Consider the following 14,789-nt stretch of genomic DNA (forward strand, 5'->3'; position numbering starts at 1 on the left):
AGAAGAGCTAATGGAATTATGTCTCTATCATATGTTTCAGCTCATCCCATGTCTTATATAGTACAGAAGGCTAATGAATAAGTGAGGGAGGGTTATGAAATGATCTATTGCACGGAGAAGGGGAACACCAACTGAAGGTGGGAGAAAAAGCCTCTTAGGGAAGTTGAGCTTATTTTTATGCCCTATAGTAGATTTTCTTGAAATACTTACCCAGGGTCCATACAGTGATGAGTCGATTTTTTGCCTGAACAACCTGATCAATATTAATGTGCAACTTAATAAAATGGGAAATACCAAAAGAAGTGTTGATATTCTTGGCGTGAAACAAATAGCTGTGTTTTAGAAATTAATTTGAGGTATCTATTAAATCAGTTAGTAATGTGAGACTGGAAGGCAAGGGGTGTGGTTCATACTAGAAATATAAACTTTGGCATTATTGGCATACTGATGGTGAGTAGAGTTATGGCACCAGAAAATGTCACTTGATAATAAGGACTAACATGCACTGGGCTCTTACTAGGTGTCAAGTACTATTCAAAATAATTTCACTAACTTATTTCAAAATACAAGCCTAGGAAGTAGACATTGTTATTGTCTCCATTTTAGACGAAAGAAAAATAAGACCCAGACAGATTAAATATCTTGCCCACGGCCACCTAACAAGTGATCAAGGCTGAATCCCACTCAAGGCAGTCTGGATCACATGCACTGAATCACTATATATCACCTTTCATGTGATAAGGGTTATAATATATTGTAAAAAAGAAGTCCTCAGAACAAGTTTTAAGATACTTGAGCAATTTTAAGTAAGAGATATAAGAAATATCCAACAAAGGATACCTAGAATAAATGACCAATGAAAGAGTAATAAATAAGAAAATATGATATTCTGGAAACCAAGTGAAGGACATGTTTTAAGAAGAGTGAGGTGATCAGTTGTGTTAATTGCCTCAGAGAAGTTGATTAAGATCACGCTTAAACATAGATGCATGGGTTTTACAAAATAGATTCTTTGGTTTACTTGGCAAGATTGTTTCATTGGACTGGTATAAATGAAAGGGTTTCTGGAGTGCAGTGAGGGGTCATGCAAGGCAAGAAGTAAAGTCAGTGACTATAAACAACTTTATGGGGAAGATATCTATAAAGGTGAATCAGAAATGGCTTTTAAATTGTAGAAGAAGGATACAAAGTCAAAGAAGTTTTCATTTATACTGGGAAATATAGCTTAGTTGAATGTTGTTGGGAAAGATACAGAGGGCAGAAAAATACTTGATGATGCTGGAAAATTAGAGGATAGTTGTAGGATTGAAGTCATTGAGTAGACAACAGGAGCATGATAACTGCACAAATGAATTGATTAACTAAGGTCAAAGTCAGAGTGGTTTGTAAGAGGGAGAAAATAAGAACATATGGGCAGACCTGTAGAAAGAATGAAAGATTGGGGTGTGGAATGATCAAAAAGAAATCTTTTTATGTTTCTATCTTTTTTCAGTGATATTAAAGTAAACAGCCTCACAAAAAAATAGGAAGAGGGAACAAGGTAAGTATTTGATAAGGAAAGAAAGTTGTGAAATAGAGACTTCAGAGGGATGGAAGACAAATTTACTAGGAAAATAGAATGTCTTGGCAATGCTGAGGGTTTGTGATCATGAATGTGAAGTGAGATTAATTATCATAGATGTGTGATTTTCTTCAGCCATGATCAACTGCTGCATGCAAGGATAGAGTACGTCAAGATGTTGAGTTTAACCAACATTGGGATTTGCTAGATAAAAGTACAAAGTTAGAAGGCCATTAAGGGAAGTTAGGATAGGAGGTTTATTAGTTCTCTATTTCTTTTATAACAATTTACCAAGAGTTTACTGACTTAAAATAACGTCCATTCATTTTCTCACAGCTCTGTATGTCAGCAGTTCAGTATTTTCAAAGGAATGCCATACTTAGGGTCTCACAAGGCCAAAAGAAAGTGATGTCTAGCCTGGCCTCTCATCTGGAAGCTCAAGAGACTCATTCTGGTTGGCAGAATTAAGCTTTTTGTGGGGGGAAGATTAGCCCTGAGCTAACTGCTGCCAATCCTCCTCTTTTTGCTGAGGAAGACCAGCCCTAAGCTAACATCTGTGCCCATCTTCCTCTACTTTATATGTGGGGCGCCTGCCACAGCATGGCTTGACGAGTGGTGTGTAGGCCCACACCCAGGATCTGAACTAGTCAATCCCAGGCTGCTGAAGTGGATTGTGCAAACTTAACCACTATACCAGCTGGCTGGCCCCCAGAATTCAGTTCTCACAGGCTGTAGGACTGAGTTCACCATTTTTGCTGACTGTCAGCCAGGGGTCGTTCTCAACTTTGAGGGATTTTTGGATGATCACAGAAGAAAGACTAAGAGAGGTAGTAACACACATCGAACTTTACTGGGTGGTACTTGGACAGGGTTGCATGGGAGTGATGTCCCTCATTTAATGAGACATTTCTGAGGCTCATGGCCTAGAGATCACTACTCAGAAGGGGAGGAGGGCAAGGGAACTTCTGAGGGAGAGAGGGATCAGAGAGGAGGCTTATGTGTCCAGGAAATGTCACTCAGCATCATGGCGGAGAGTTTCTGGATCAGAGAACTTACAACGGCAGCAGTGGCCAAGGGCCTTATAACTATAACGCCTTATCTTACCCATATGTAACAGCTGTTAGGTGAAGTTTCTCAGGATATGCAAAGCAGGTAGGCTCTAAATGCCTGAAAATTTGCTGGTTTTGGCTATTTTGAAAATAATTGCATGTGTTAAAATTGGAGTTTGGCATAAGAAGGTTTTTGAACTAACAGGTCTCAGTCTGTAGGGAAGAAACTAACAACCTAGAGGTCAAGAAACAAAGGCCATCTTTGGCTCATTTATACAACAATCTATCCCCTGGTGCCAGGTTCTATTATAATCTAAATCGTATCTTACTTTGTAATACTTGAGATTGGAGACAGTGATAGAGCATCTTTAAGACCTAGAATCTTTTCAGGACCCAAACTAGAATTTTAAATATCATTTGCAGCCAGTCTGCCCATTTAATGGGGGAAAGCCAGGAAAATGGATCAGAAAAGAGAAGATATTGAGTTGTTTTATCTGTTTGGTCAGCAGAGTGATATTAGGACCCCTTTAGTAACTATCTGTAAAACTTGGTGTTACCTACCAATATGTAACCAGATGTGTTAACAAGTTCACAGACCCACTCTTTTTGTAGCCAATAAGTAATGTAGGGCCAGGGTGACACACTAGTGGATGTGTGGTTGAGATTGGCAAAGGAATGAATATCTCAGGCAAGAGGCACAGCAACAGCGTAGAGGTTAAAGTTGGAAGTCATCTGAGGCTGGCAGTAGGGGAACTGGTTGTCCCTTGAGTATCACCCTAATGGTACTATCCTGTCTGTGGGCAATTGGTTACACCTCCTGGGCATTGGGAGCAGGTCCGGATTTGCTCCACAATGTCCTTAGTGGAGCAAAGTATGTGGTAGATGAAGATGCCCCTTTCCAATTAAGTTTTGGTGAATACAACAGGTTAGCTAAATCTATAACTTTAAACTATTTACCCATGTTATTTTGAATGTCATCTGTGAAGGTGATAAGATCTGATAGAGGTGTTTTAATAAAGGAAATAGACTTCTTTAACTCTCTATAGTCTATAGTTAGCATCTAGTCATCAGTACTGGCTTTAAGCACAGGTCATACCAGGGAACTAAAAGGTAAGATGGTAATAATCACTACCGCTTTTTTAAAAGTAAGACAGCTGTGACAGACTGTAATCCTTCAGTACCTTGAATTAGCCAGTACTGTGGGATACTTATCAGTTGCATCTGTAGGGGAAGGTTAGCTGGTTCCCATCTGGTGGTGCCTGCTAATAACATATGAGGTTACCTTTGGCCAAAGAAGTCCATTCTACCATTCCAGTGATAGGAAATGGGTAGTCTCAGGGTTTGACAATCAGGACAGTAGCCTCTTTTAACAAAACTGGGCCTATTTTAGTAGTCAAGGAGGTAGTTAACCTTTTAATTAATCTTCTTTCCAAGATAGTCACTTCCTGGGGTGGGGGTTGGTGTGTAGGCAGGTGGGAGGATGGGAGGAGGATGAGGAAGAGGAAGATATTCTTTATTTATACAACATATTTTTATAAGATGAGATGAAGTTTAAGGTGAGATAAGATGAAATTAAGGTTATAATTAGCAACTTTAATTACATCTGCAATGTTCTTTTTGCCAGATAAAATAGTTTAACCCTAGGAGAAACAGGGGGTGACTTTCATGGGGACCAACATATTGCTTACCACAGGAAGTAATTGTAGCCGTGGACATGAAAGCTACTATTGGAAATAAAGGAAACGAGAACATGATTCATTTATCATATATGCAACGAATAGTGCCTTTAAGTTGAAATATTATAATGTATTCATTTATAATGTCTTTCATATGAGAAATATACCTGGCCATGCTAGAAATTTATTAAATATTAGTCAAACTAATGAATCAAAGGAGATTTGGATTAAGAATTTCAACTAAGTCAACACTGTGTAGATAAGGTCAATTATGTTCAATTATTGAGAACAGGCAGATGCTTAGAGATATAAATATTGTGGTTCTTCAACCTATTTGGCTTTCTCATACCTGTCATTGTATTTGTTTCATGGAACTTCAAAAGAAAGATCTACATGTTATATTTCGTAGAAATGTAAAATTCTCTCTGTAGCCGTGTAATGCTTAATTTTACGTGTCAACTTGACTGGGCTAAGAGATGCCCAGAGAACTGTTAAAATATCGTTTCTGGGAGCATCTGTGAGGGTGTTTCTGGGAGAGATTAGCATTTGAATGGGTAGACTGAGTAAAGATCACCCTCACCAATGTGAGTGGGCATCATCCAATCCACTGAGGACACAAATAGAACAAAAAGGCATAGGAAGGGCAATTTTTCTCTCTCTGCTTGAGCTGGGACATCCATCTTCTCCTGCCCTTGGAACTTACACTATGGTCTCCTCTGTTTCCCAGTCTTTTGGATTTAGACTGGAACTGTACCACTGGCTTTTCTGGGTCTACAGCTTGCAAACAGCAGATCATGGGACTTCTCAGCATCGATAATCATGTGAGCAAATCCCTCATAATAAATCTTTTTCTATTATCTAGCTAGCTAGCTAGCTATCAATATTCTATGGTTCTTTTTCTTGGAGAACCCTAACTAATACAAACCTCTTCTATACCCTCGTCAGGAGATAGAGGAGTGAGATGGGGTGGGGTGAAAAAGTGTTTTACCTCTTAAGAACTATAAGATACTTTTTGCAGCCATTGACTTCTCTTCATACTCACAAGAGATCAGAACTCTCTTCAGTATTTCCTAACTCCAAAAGGAGGAAATCTCACAAGATGTAAGAATAAGTAGCGTTTTGCCTTTTGAATTTAATTGCAAATAAATTAGCGGCATCACATACTTTGATTGACCTAGTAGGTCAACAACAAAATACAGTATTTTAAATTTTTTTGGAAAGTTCATCACAAGGTTTTAGTCTTTCCTTATGTTAATAGGGAGAATCCTTGTGTGTTGCTTGACTGTTTTAACATCTGCATACTTCAGCTATTTGGTTTTGCCTCATCAATCTTGCAGTGCTGTTGCAGGAAGATCTGATTCATGACAATCCAAGCATGAGAACATCTGATGCTCAGAGAGCCTGATATTTCTGATGGGACTTGTACCAGCTAAGCACAGGATCTGCAACCCAGGTGTAACTTATCAGTGCTACTCTGGCACAAAATAAATCATGCTGTCGTTTTATTTTTAAATTGCAGAAATATATCTTAACTTTTTCATTTAAAGTATTATAGCTAATTTCAGAGTAATAGCTAAGGTGTTTTGAAAGCTCAGTGCCTATGCTTACTATTAAGCATGCCAAAATTGAATTGATTTAAGAAAAAATATGCAACAACTTAATATCAGAATTTAATTTTTATGCTACAAATAGATACCCATTTCACATAATTATAGAAAGAATGAATATAAAGTACTAAAATGGTGTTTTAATGAAACCATCAATAATTTCTCAAAATTATAGATATTTGAATGGAAATATAAATTTGGAGGACACACACACACACATGCACACATACACATATGCACACATACATATGTACACACACAATCATATCAGTCTGCAAAGCCTACATGAAAATCTATTCGTATATAATATTCATGTCCATTACTTCTTTGAGGTGTTGATAGAGTAACTGTATAAATTCTACCATTTATATTTACACTTTAGAAGAGATAAGGCTCTTGGAGAACTCTAACGGCATTTATAAAGCATAGAACGGTTTAACACTAAGAAAAAAATCTAGAGCGTATTAGAGGCATCCAAATGAATACGTTCCTTGTGCTGTGCTTTATGAAGATAATCAGCCGAGGAAATATCAGTATACGTATTTTGGAGCACCATCCTTCAAAGTTGTAATTTGGTTGTTGAAGGACGCAGAAGGTTTACATTTTTCAATGATGCCAAATCAATTCCAATTTATATCCAGATATGAAAGCCATTGTCCCATATTATTTGCTAGTTTAAATATCTGTATTAAAGTTTTTTAATTATTTGAATGGATATTTTGAATTGTTTAGTTTGAATCTATAAAATGATCCAAGGAACTACATATTTCTTTTATGTAATATTCCTATTATTTCTTTTCCAGTGTTGGATAAGATTATTCATTGAATTTATCATTATCTAACATCATGACTTCAATAACTAATAAAGTTTTACTGTGGACATATTGAGAAATATATATTTGAGTATCTTGTGACCAAGGACAGATATATTTGTAATTTATTTTTATATATACCTATATATTCTTTCCATTCAAACCAAAAGAAGCATCACAGATAAAATTAAGAGAAACTATTATATTACAAATGAATAACAGACTTATTCATTGGGCTTTTCCTCAGAAAACTTAGGAGGTATAGTCAAAAATGAAGAGAAACATTTCAGACTGATATATAAATATTAAAGTTCATTACATATGATCTCATCTACTTCCACAATTATATAATTATTTCACATGACAGAAATCATCTAAAAATTATATTACATTTTCTGGGATGCAGTAATTGGGACAAACAGAATGTTTCTAGCATGAGCATACATATGGAGGATGAGAAAATGTGTACATATTAAAAATTAAAAGCACAGAAAGCAAATATCCTTAGGCACAAATGAACAGTTTACAGTAGCCAAGAATTTCCTTGGTTTAATTCCTGCTTCTCTCCTTTGTGTCCACATCTGGCATTGATTCTTTTTAAAAACACTGCCAAGCAAGCTAATGAAATGCTTCTCTGAATAGGTATTACTTGGTTTTTATAGATAAACAAATGGTTATATATCTCATATTGCAATTAAGCTCTACCAAATTATGCACATACTCTCTGAATATGCAGTGACTGTTATTATTAATATTTCGGCACATCTGTGTTCTTCAATCACACCATCTGCAGTTGAAGAAATGCTGGAGCACATTAAACAGAAGTATTAGTCACCGATTCAGAAATTAACCATCATTCAAAGTTATGCCAATAAGCATATTGACTTTTGCTTTAAAAACTTGTTTTAGATGCTTTCTTATTAAGGAATTTGTTAGTAGAACCACTTAGAAGAAATGCTCAAGTAAATGAAACTTCAACAAAAATATTTATAATATTCTTCAAGGAAATCAACCAATTTTGCAGAATGAATGTACTGAAATTTTTAACCAAAGACTAACATCCCTGGAAATCTTTATAGTTTACCAAGAGTGCATCTTGAAATTTAGAGGAAATTTTGTATTTCTGTGAAATTGCCACAATGTTTAAACACTTCAATTGGATTGCAATTGGAGAATCTCTGGCTTCTGAATTTATGGTAATAATTTCATGACTTATCAAGCTTAGACTTTGGAAAATCCCTCTGGTTTCGGTAGTGAAGCAATAGATCTATTTAAATTCAGAATAGATATTGAGAATTACATTTTGACTTGAGGTTAATATTTTCTACCACGTTTTAGTTTTCACAGAAGTCGAAAAATAGTAATTCTGGCCTAAAGTATAAGCCAAACTGTGCATCTATATCTATATATATCTAGGACTGTGTATATATGTATATTCATTTCTATATTCGAGCCCAAATCCAATCCTGACTTATACTATTCTATCTGCGTCTAATTTTACATTGCTATTTAACCAATGTCAATGTCAAATTCTTCTGCTAAAAAATTCTATAAAACTTAAAAAGAATGAGTTTATTAATAGTAAGCCTATAAATTTTCAGAATAGTTAACTGTATTGTATTGTTTCTTTTTTATATTAGTTTAGCTGTGTTTGATTCTGTGAAATGCTATTATTTGTTATCTGCATACCAGAAATCATGTTGGGTTTACTGCTTTCTGGGCATTTATAATCTATTAGAATATTTAGAAATAGAAATTGATTACTTTAAAAATAACGTGGTTAGGTCAAGGGTTATGATATGCATTCTTTAGGAAAGTACAGGAGAGTTACCAAATTTGAGTGAAATGGAATGGAAAATTCCCAGAAAATAGCTTAAATTCAATATGGATGGATAATTTGGAATTAACTCAATGAGGGGGCTTTAGAGAGAGGAAGAAGTTTGGTTTGAGGTGGTGTTCAACTATGAAGAGAGAAGTCAACATGGAGCCTATGCAATACTCCAAGTGGCATGTTACCCTATCTTAAAATAAACACATGCAAGGAAGATTGTGTGAAAGAGATGAAGAGGAAGGCAGGAGATCAAATCAGATTAAGTAGTGATTTGTTGTAGAAACTGAGCAAGAGGAAGGTAAAAAGGAAGACTTCTAGATTTCTGGTTTGGTTGATCAGGCAGATGGTGATGCAGTCAGAGGAGATAGGGTTCTCAGGAAAATAACTAAATTTGGGAAGTAAAGGTGGACAATGTTGTTTTCTATTTTGGACTTGTTAGTTGTGCTTTTTTTTCAATATTAAAGTAGAATTACTCAGCAAATAGTTTTTAGAGGCAAAGGAGAAATTTCAAAATAGCACAGTACAGTACTAAAAAGCAGCTCAGTATGCAAGGAACATTTATTAAACGTATATTCAGCCCCTTTTAGGTGCCAGGCATTGTATTGTTTATATGACCTTGGACACATCTCACATCTCAGAGATGCAAGTAAGTTAATACCCTCTACTCTCTAAACCTGTCTATGCCTCAATTGCTTCATCCAAACATTGAGGAAAATGTCAATAGGATCAAATAAAGTATATATAAAAGTAATATATAACATATAATGTATAAAAGCAATATATAAAATATTAAGCAAATACAGCTATCATAATCAAAGGGATTTGTTCTTAGTGCTGTGCAGTTGATTTGAACTCCCAGTGACCCTGTGTACAGCAGAACAGAACCCTATCTGGTGTTTTGCGCCATCCTGTCACCTCCTGGGGCTATATCAGACAATGCTCTGCTACTATTCACAGGATTTTCATGGTCAATTCTTTGAGAAGTGGGTGGCTAGGTCCTTCTTCCTAGTCTATCCCAGTCTGGAAGCTCCACCAAAACCTGTCCACCATGGGTGACCCTGCTGGTATTTAAAATACTGGTGGCACGTAAAAGCGCAAGTGAGGCAAAGATGTGTCCTAAATGCTCTCCAAATCCTTGTTCATGGAATATTTGGTTCATCCTGGTGCACGCAGCTTGGCTGCTGGAGTTGTTTGTGGCATGTTCGTGGACTGGGGCCTCCCCACACACTTTGGGCTGACCCGCAAAAGCTCAAGGAGCAAGACAGACACAAAGAGTGGAACTGAAGCAAGCATCTTAGGAGAGAGTCGGGAGTACAAAATGATTCTTGTGGTTCGAAATGTCTTGAAGATGGGAAACGGGAAAGTGGCTGTCCAGTGCTCTCATGCTGCTGTTTCTGCCTACAAGCAAATTCAAAGGAGAAACCCTGAATTACTCAGAGTGGGAATACTGTGGTCAGCCCAAAGTGGTAGTCAAAGGCCCTGATGAAGAAACTCTGGTTGAATTATTGACCCATGCAAAAACGCTGGGACTGACTGTGAGTTTAATCCAAGATGTTGGACGCACTCAGATTGCACCAGGCTCTCGAACTGTCCTAGGAATTGGGCCAGGACCAGCAGACCTAATTGACAAAGTCACTGGTCACCTAAAACTTGTGGAATTTTGCATAACAACGGTCCCACCACACAAATGTTTGAAACTGTCAAATTAACAATAAAAGCTGAATGTCTTCCCTCTCCCTCCCAAAAATAAATAAATAAAATACTGGTGGCACAGCTTTCAGCATCACAGCAAGGTGCACTTGCTGCAGTATGACAACCAACAGATAGGTGGTGTGGTTCCCTGACCTGGAAACAACCCAGGTCATGGTGGTGAGAGAATCTTAACCACTATACCACCAGGGCTGGCTAATCAAAAAGATAGGAAGACGTAATTCTTCATTAAAAAGTTGCTTAAAGGGGCCAGGCTGATGGTGCAGTGGTTAGTTTCCCACGCTCCTCTTTGGCAGCCTGGGGTTCACTGGTTCAGATCTCCTATGTGCCCCTTGGCAAGCCATGCTGTGGCAGACGTCCCACATATAAAGTAGAGGAAGATGGGCACAGATGTTAGCTCAGGGCTAATCTTCCCCAAAAAAACCCAAAAACAATCCATTTTCTTCTTTAAGGGACAGTTTTCGTTTTTCCTGGAGCTAGGAAAAAGAAGTTTATCAATCACCACCCTGAACTCTTTCCTGGACTTAAACGAAATGGGCTGGTATCCCCAGGAAGTCACACTCTGCTTACACACAGTCTGTAAGCAAAAGCAAAACGTACTTTGAATGTGAATAGTGTCAATCTAGTCTGGAGAAGGGAAAAAACAATCCAAGAATATACCTTCAATAAGTGTGAACAAACTTTCTGCCTAAAAACATAATATATCTCTCCTCCTTTGCTCGTTCATTTGTGGGTGAATGGTAACGATAAAATTGACAATGTCTTCACAATTATAATATATTTGTCTGGGTTCCCACTTGATCCTAAACAACAAAGTGAGGGAAAACTACTTGTTCCCTTAGGTTTTACTAATTTTCTAAGATTGACGTAACATGCACTTACACTTTGTTTCCTAATAATTTTTCTTCTGGTGGGTGCTCCTGATTGATTGCTGGATTTTCTAATACTTTCCATGTATTTGAATTAAGCTACTTGATAAAAATTTACATAGGATCTCTATTTAAGTATTTTTGGAGAAAATATGTGCATGAGAAAATTACAGCATCGGCATGACATTATTATTTAATAGTCAATATTTTTTTATTCAATGAATTATAAATAATGATTGTGTTGCTTTAAAAACTAAGAGACGTGCAGTCCCTGTGACTTAAAATTTAAGCATAAAAGTTTTATCTTCTCATGATTTGCATATAAACATTATGACTTACTCCATTATAACATTTCACTCCATTTATAGCTAAGAATACATTTAACCACAAAGAAAAAACCCATTTACTCAACCAAATGTCCTTAATTGATTTTCCATTCTAAGAAGCTTACAAAGCTTTTATAAGTTAACAAAAAGAGAAGAAAAATTAAAAAATGAAAAAACATATTTAAAGGCAAAAGGAGAACATCAGAGATTTAAGATCTGTCTAAAATGTGCTTAGCAAAGCTAATTTGTAGGAGCATTTAGTGACACTCTGCTAATAGGCCCTCAAAAATTAAGAAAAGGCATGGAAATGAGTAATTGGTCTCTTTGGATCAAACATAGCATTACCACCCTTTGCTCCTGAAATATTTCCTCAAAGCACAATATGAAAGAAATGGAAATATTGTCATTTTCGCAGAAAGATCATAAACCACTTTGTGAACATTATCAAATGAATATTCTTAATAAAATAGACAATGATTTCAGTCTATTAAAATAATATTTTTTCAGACGAAATAATGCTAGTGCAGTGCAGATTTATAAAATGAAGGCAGATTTAGTTTTTAAGAAAAGACTGAAGCCACGGATCTCACACTTGAAGGTCAATAGATTCAGTTCCCATCAGATTACGATAGATGAGTTCAGAGAACCTCATGAAAACTTTTACTTCAATTTCTACTCAGTTTGTCTTTCTGTTAACTGATGATATCAGTTACAAGAGGGCAAGGTGGGAAAAACAGTGTGAAGGTAATCTGTACATAGAGAACATAAGGTGTCTGCTAAAATAAGCAGTGGCATTGTACTAAGGTCTAATAGGAAGCAGGGTGCGTGTCAGGGAACAGGAATGAGACACGGCATAACCAGGGCTGTGGGAGGTAATACAAATCAGGAGTGAGCAGTAAGCCGGGCCAGGATGGGTACCAGGGGTCAGCAAGCATAGTTGGTAAAGATCACGGTTGGTATTAGGGATAGTTGAAGTCAGAAAGCCAAGTTCAGGTCTCGCTTAGCAGCCAATCTGTGAGATAGAGCACTCTGGTTCAAGTGACTGGAGATCAATTCATTTGAAGCAGTCTTGCCCTAATAAAAGGAGATGTTCTGACAGTACTTGGGGAAAAATTGAAAGTAGCTTTAGACATACTTAGGTATTTCAATTTTCTGCTTGACAGAGGATTTCTGTATTTTTTTGATTTTTATGATTATTTGTGCTTGGGAGAGGGGGGGTTGGGCTAGTGCATATGGAGGTAAAAAGCCATAGCTTCTTACCTGGAAGTTCCTGGCAGTTCCGGCCCTGTGGAGGGAACTCTGAATTGTTGTTCCCAGGAAAAAATATGTCTCCTTGTTTAGGGCAGTGGCATTTCCAGAAGACTCTAGCAAATAAATCTCACGATGTCTTTGTATTGCCTTTGGTTGATTAATTAATCATTCTGAAATATGAAATTTATTGAGGGGGATATATAGATATTCAGGTTAACTAACTATGACTTAAATGGGTAGAATGAGACAATGTATATTTTTCTATCAAATTTGATACTCTAGTGATTTCTGAAAACTAATTTCCAAGGTGATTTGGAAAGTCAGTGGTTAAATATAAAATATGAGCTGTAATTTAGAGTAAAATAAAAAAGAGTAATAGTAGAGCTAAAGAGGTATTTGGTTGGTCAGCATATAGAAATAAAATCATTCAATTAGTAGTAAGTTGAATCTAGCTCATAATAAGTGCATAAAATGTGCATAATTAGTATGTAAAAGTACAGTGTTGGGTTGTTGAATAAAAATTAACTTGTAGGTAACGAAAACTTTCAAGGTGCAGGAAGGAAACAAACTGCTACCCAGAATTTCAAACTGAGAATGGACTCGGGACCGCAATTCAGACCTTTATTTCTTTAATGGAAATGACTGCGTGTTGGCATATATTTGAGAACATTGTCAGTGGTGTAGAGGAGGACGCAGCATAATGACAGCAGTAATCGTTAGAAACACATTTCCGCCTTCAGCAATATTGTATTTCATTGATTCATTGAGCTAATAGCTGTGAAACACCTCTGTCAGTCTACACTTCTGCAAATTCAGCAAGTCAATAATTTAATCAAATCTTCCCTAGCTTGTGTTGTTTTCCATCCTACATCTGCTGAGATAAAATAAACCAGCAGAGGCAGGGTTATACCACCATGTTTCTTATCTTTAAGCTCTTCAACAGCAAGATTTGTGTCCTAATCATTGTTATATCTCCATTACCTAACGCTGCCTAACACAAAATAGGTACCTCAAAAATGTGTGTGGATTTGAAGAATAATTCAATTAAAAAACTGGTTGAGAACATACTATTTCTACATCCAGGAGTGGATTCAGGAGCAAACAGTCTCTTGCCCTCATGAAATTAGTAATTAATTTCATTAATTGTAGTAAGCAAACAGTTTTATAAATAGAAAGTGAGAGTATATGTAAGGTTTTATAGAAATTATCTTAATTAAGAAAAACTAAAGTGGCTATAGAGAACGTGCACATGATGTTTGGAAACTCATAATTTTTAACAATAATAATCTGTATATTTAAATATATTGCTCCTCACTTATGACCATGTAGGTCCAAGTAATTGGCCTTTAGTATGTTCTAAATTGAGGACTGGGTTTGCATTCTGTTTCTAAGTTCTGGCAAGCACTTACCAAAGCTACTAGAATGTATAGAATGTCTCTGAATATTCTTTGCATGACCTAATATTGAATTTTTGTTCATTTGGAGATAAGACAAACAATCTGGGCTGTTTCCAATACCTCAATGGCAAATTCCACCTGTGAATTCTTGGTATCTGCAATAGTGCCTTTCACACATTAGGCTTCTATCAGTATTGATTGAATAAATGTATGATGATATTTAAAGGCCATGAAATCTGCTCCTAAGAACATGGAGACAGTGACTAAATAAGTTGATGTAATAAAGCCTTATTTCTCTCTTTATAAAATGTTGGTGGAGTCACATCCAAATCAGTAGGCCTCAAATCAATACATTTATCTTATAAAAATTTGTGAATGAAGGGAGACTGAGCCATCAACTTTGACATCCCACAGTGCAGCATTTCTCATCTCTAGACTGCAAGAATTAATGAAAGAGTATTATTACCAATGAGTAGAAAATGCATCTTTCTGAGGTTCTGAAAAAAATCCGTTATTTAAGTCACATTTAAAGAGCTGTATGGAGGCCAGCCCCACGGCCTAGTGGTTAAGTTGACATGCTCCACTTTGGTGGCTTGGGTTTGGTTCCCAGGCATGGACCTACCCCACTCATCATCAGCCATGCTGTGGTAGCGCCCCACATACAAAATGAGGAAGATTGGAAGCAGATGTTAGCTCAGGG

General features: G+C 36.6%; 1 pseudogene; it reads left to right on the forward strand.

Annotated features, from left to right (window-relative positions):
* The first annotated feature begins 9,656 nt into the window (after positions 1-9,656).
* LOC103548366 (peptidyl-tRNA hydrolase 2, mitochondrial-like) lies at positions 9,657-10,245 on the forward strand (annotated as a pseudogene).
* Positions 10,246-14,789: the final 4,544 nt, after the last annotated feature.

Source organism: Equus przewalskii, chromosome 16 (assembly GCF_037783145.1).
Source record: "Equus przewalskii isolate Varuska chromosome 16, EquPr2, whole genome shotgun sequence".
In the NCBI taxonomy this organism is placed as follows: domain Eukaryota; kingdom Metazoa; phylum Chordata; class Mammalia; order Perissodactyla; family Equidae; genus Equus; species Equus przewalskii.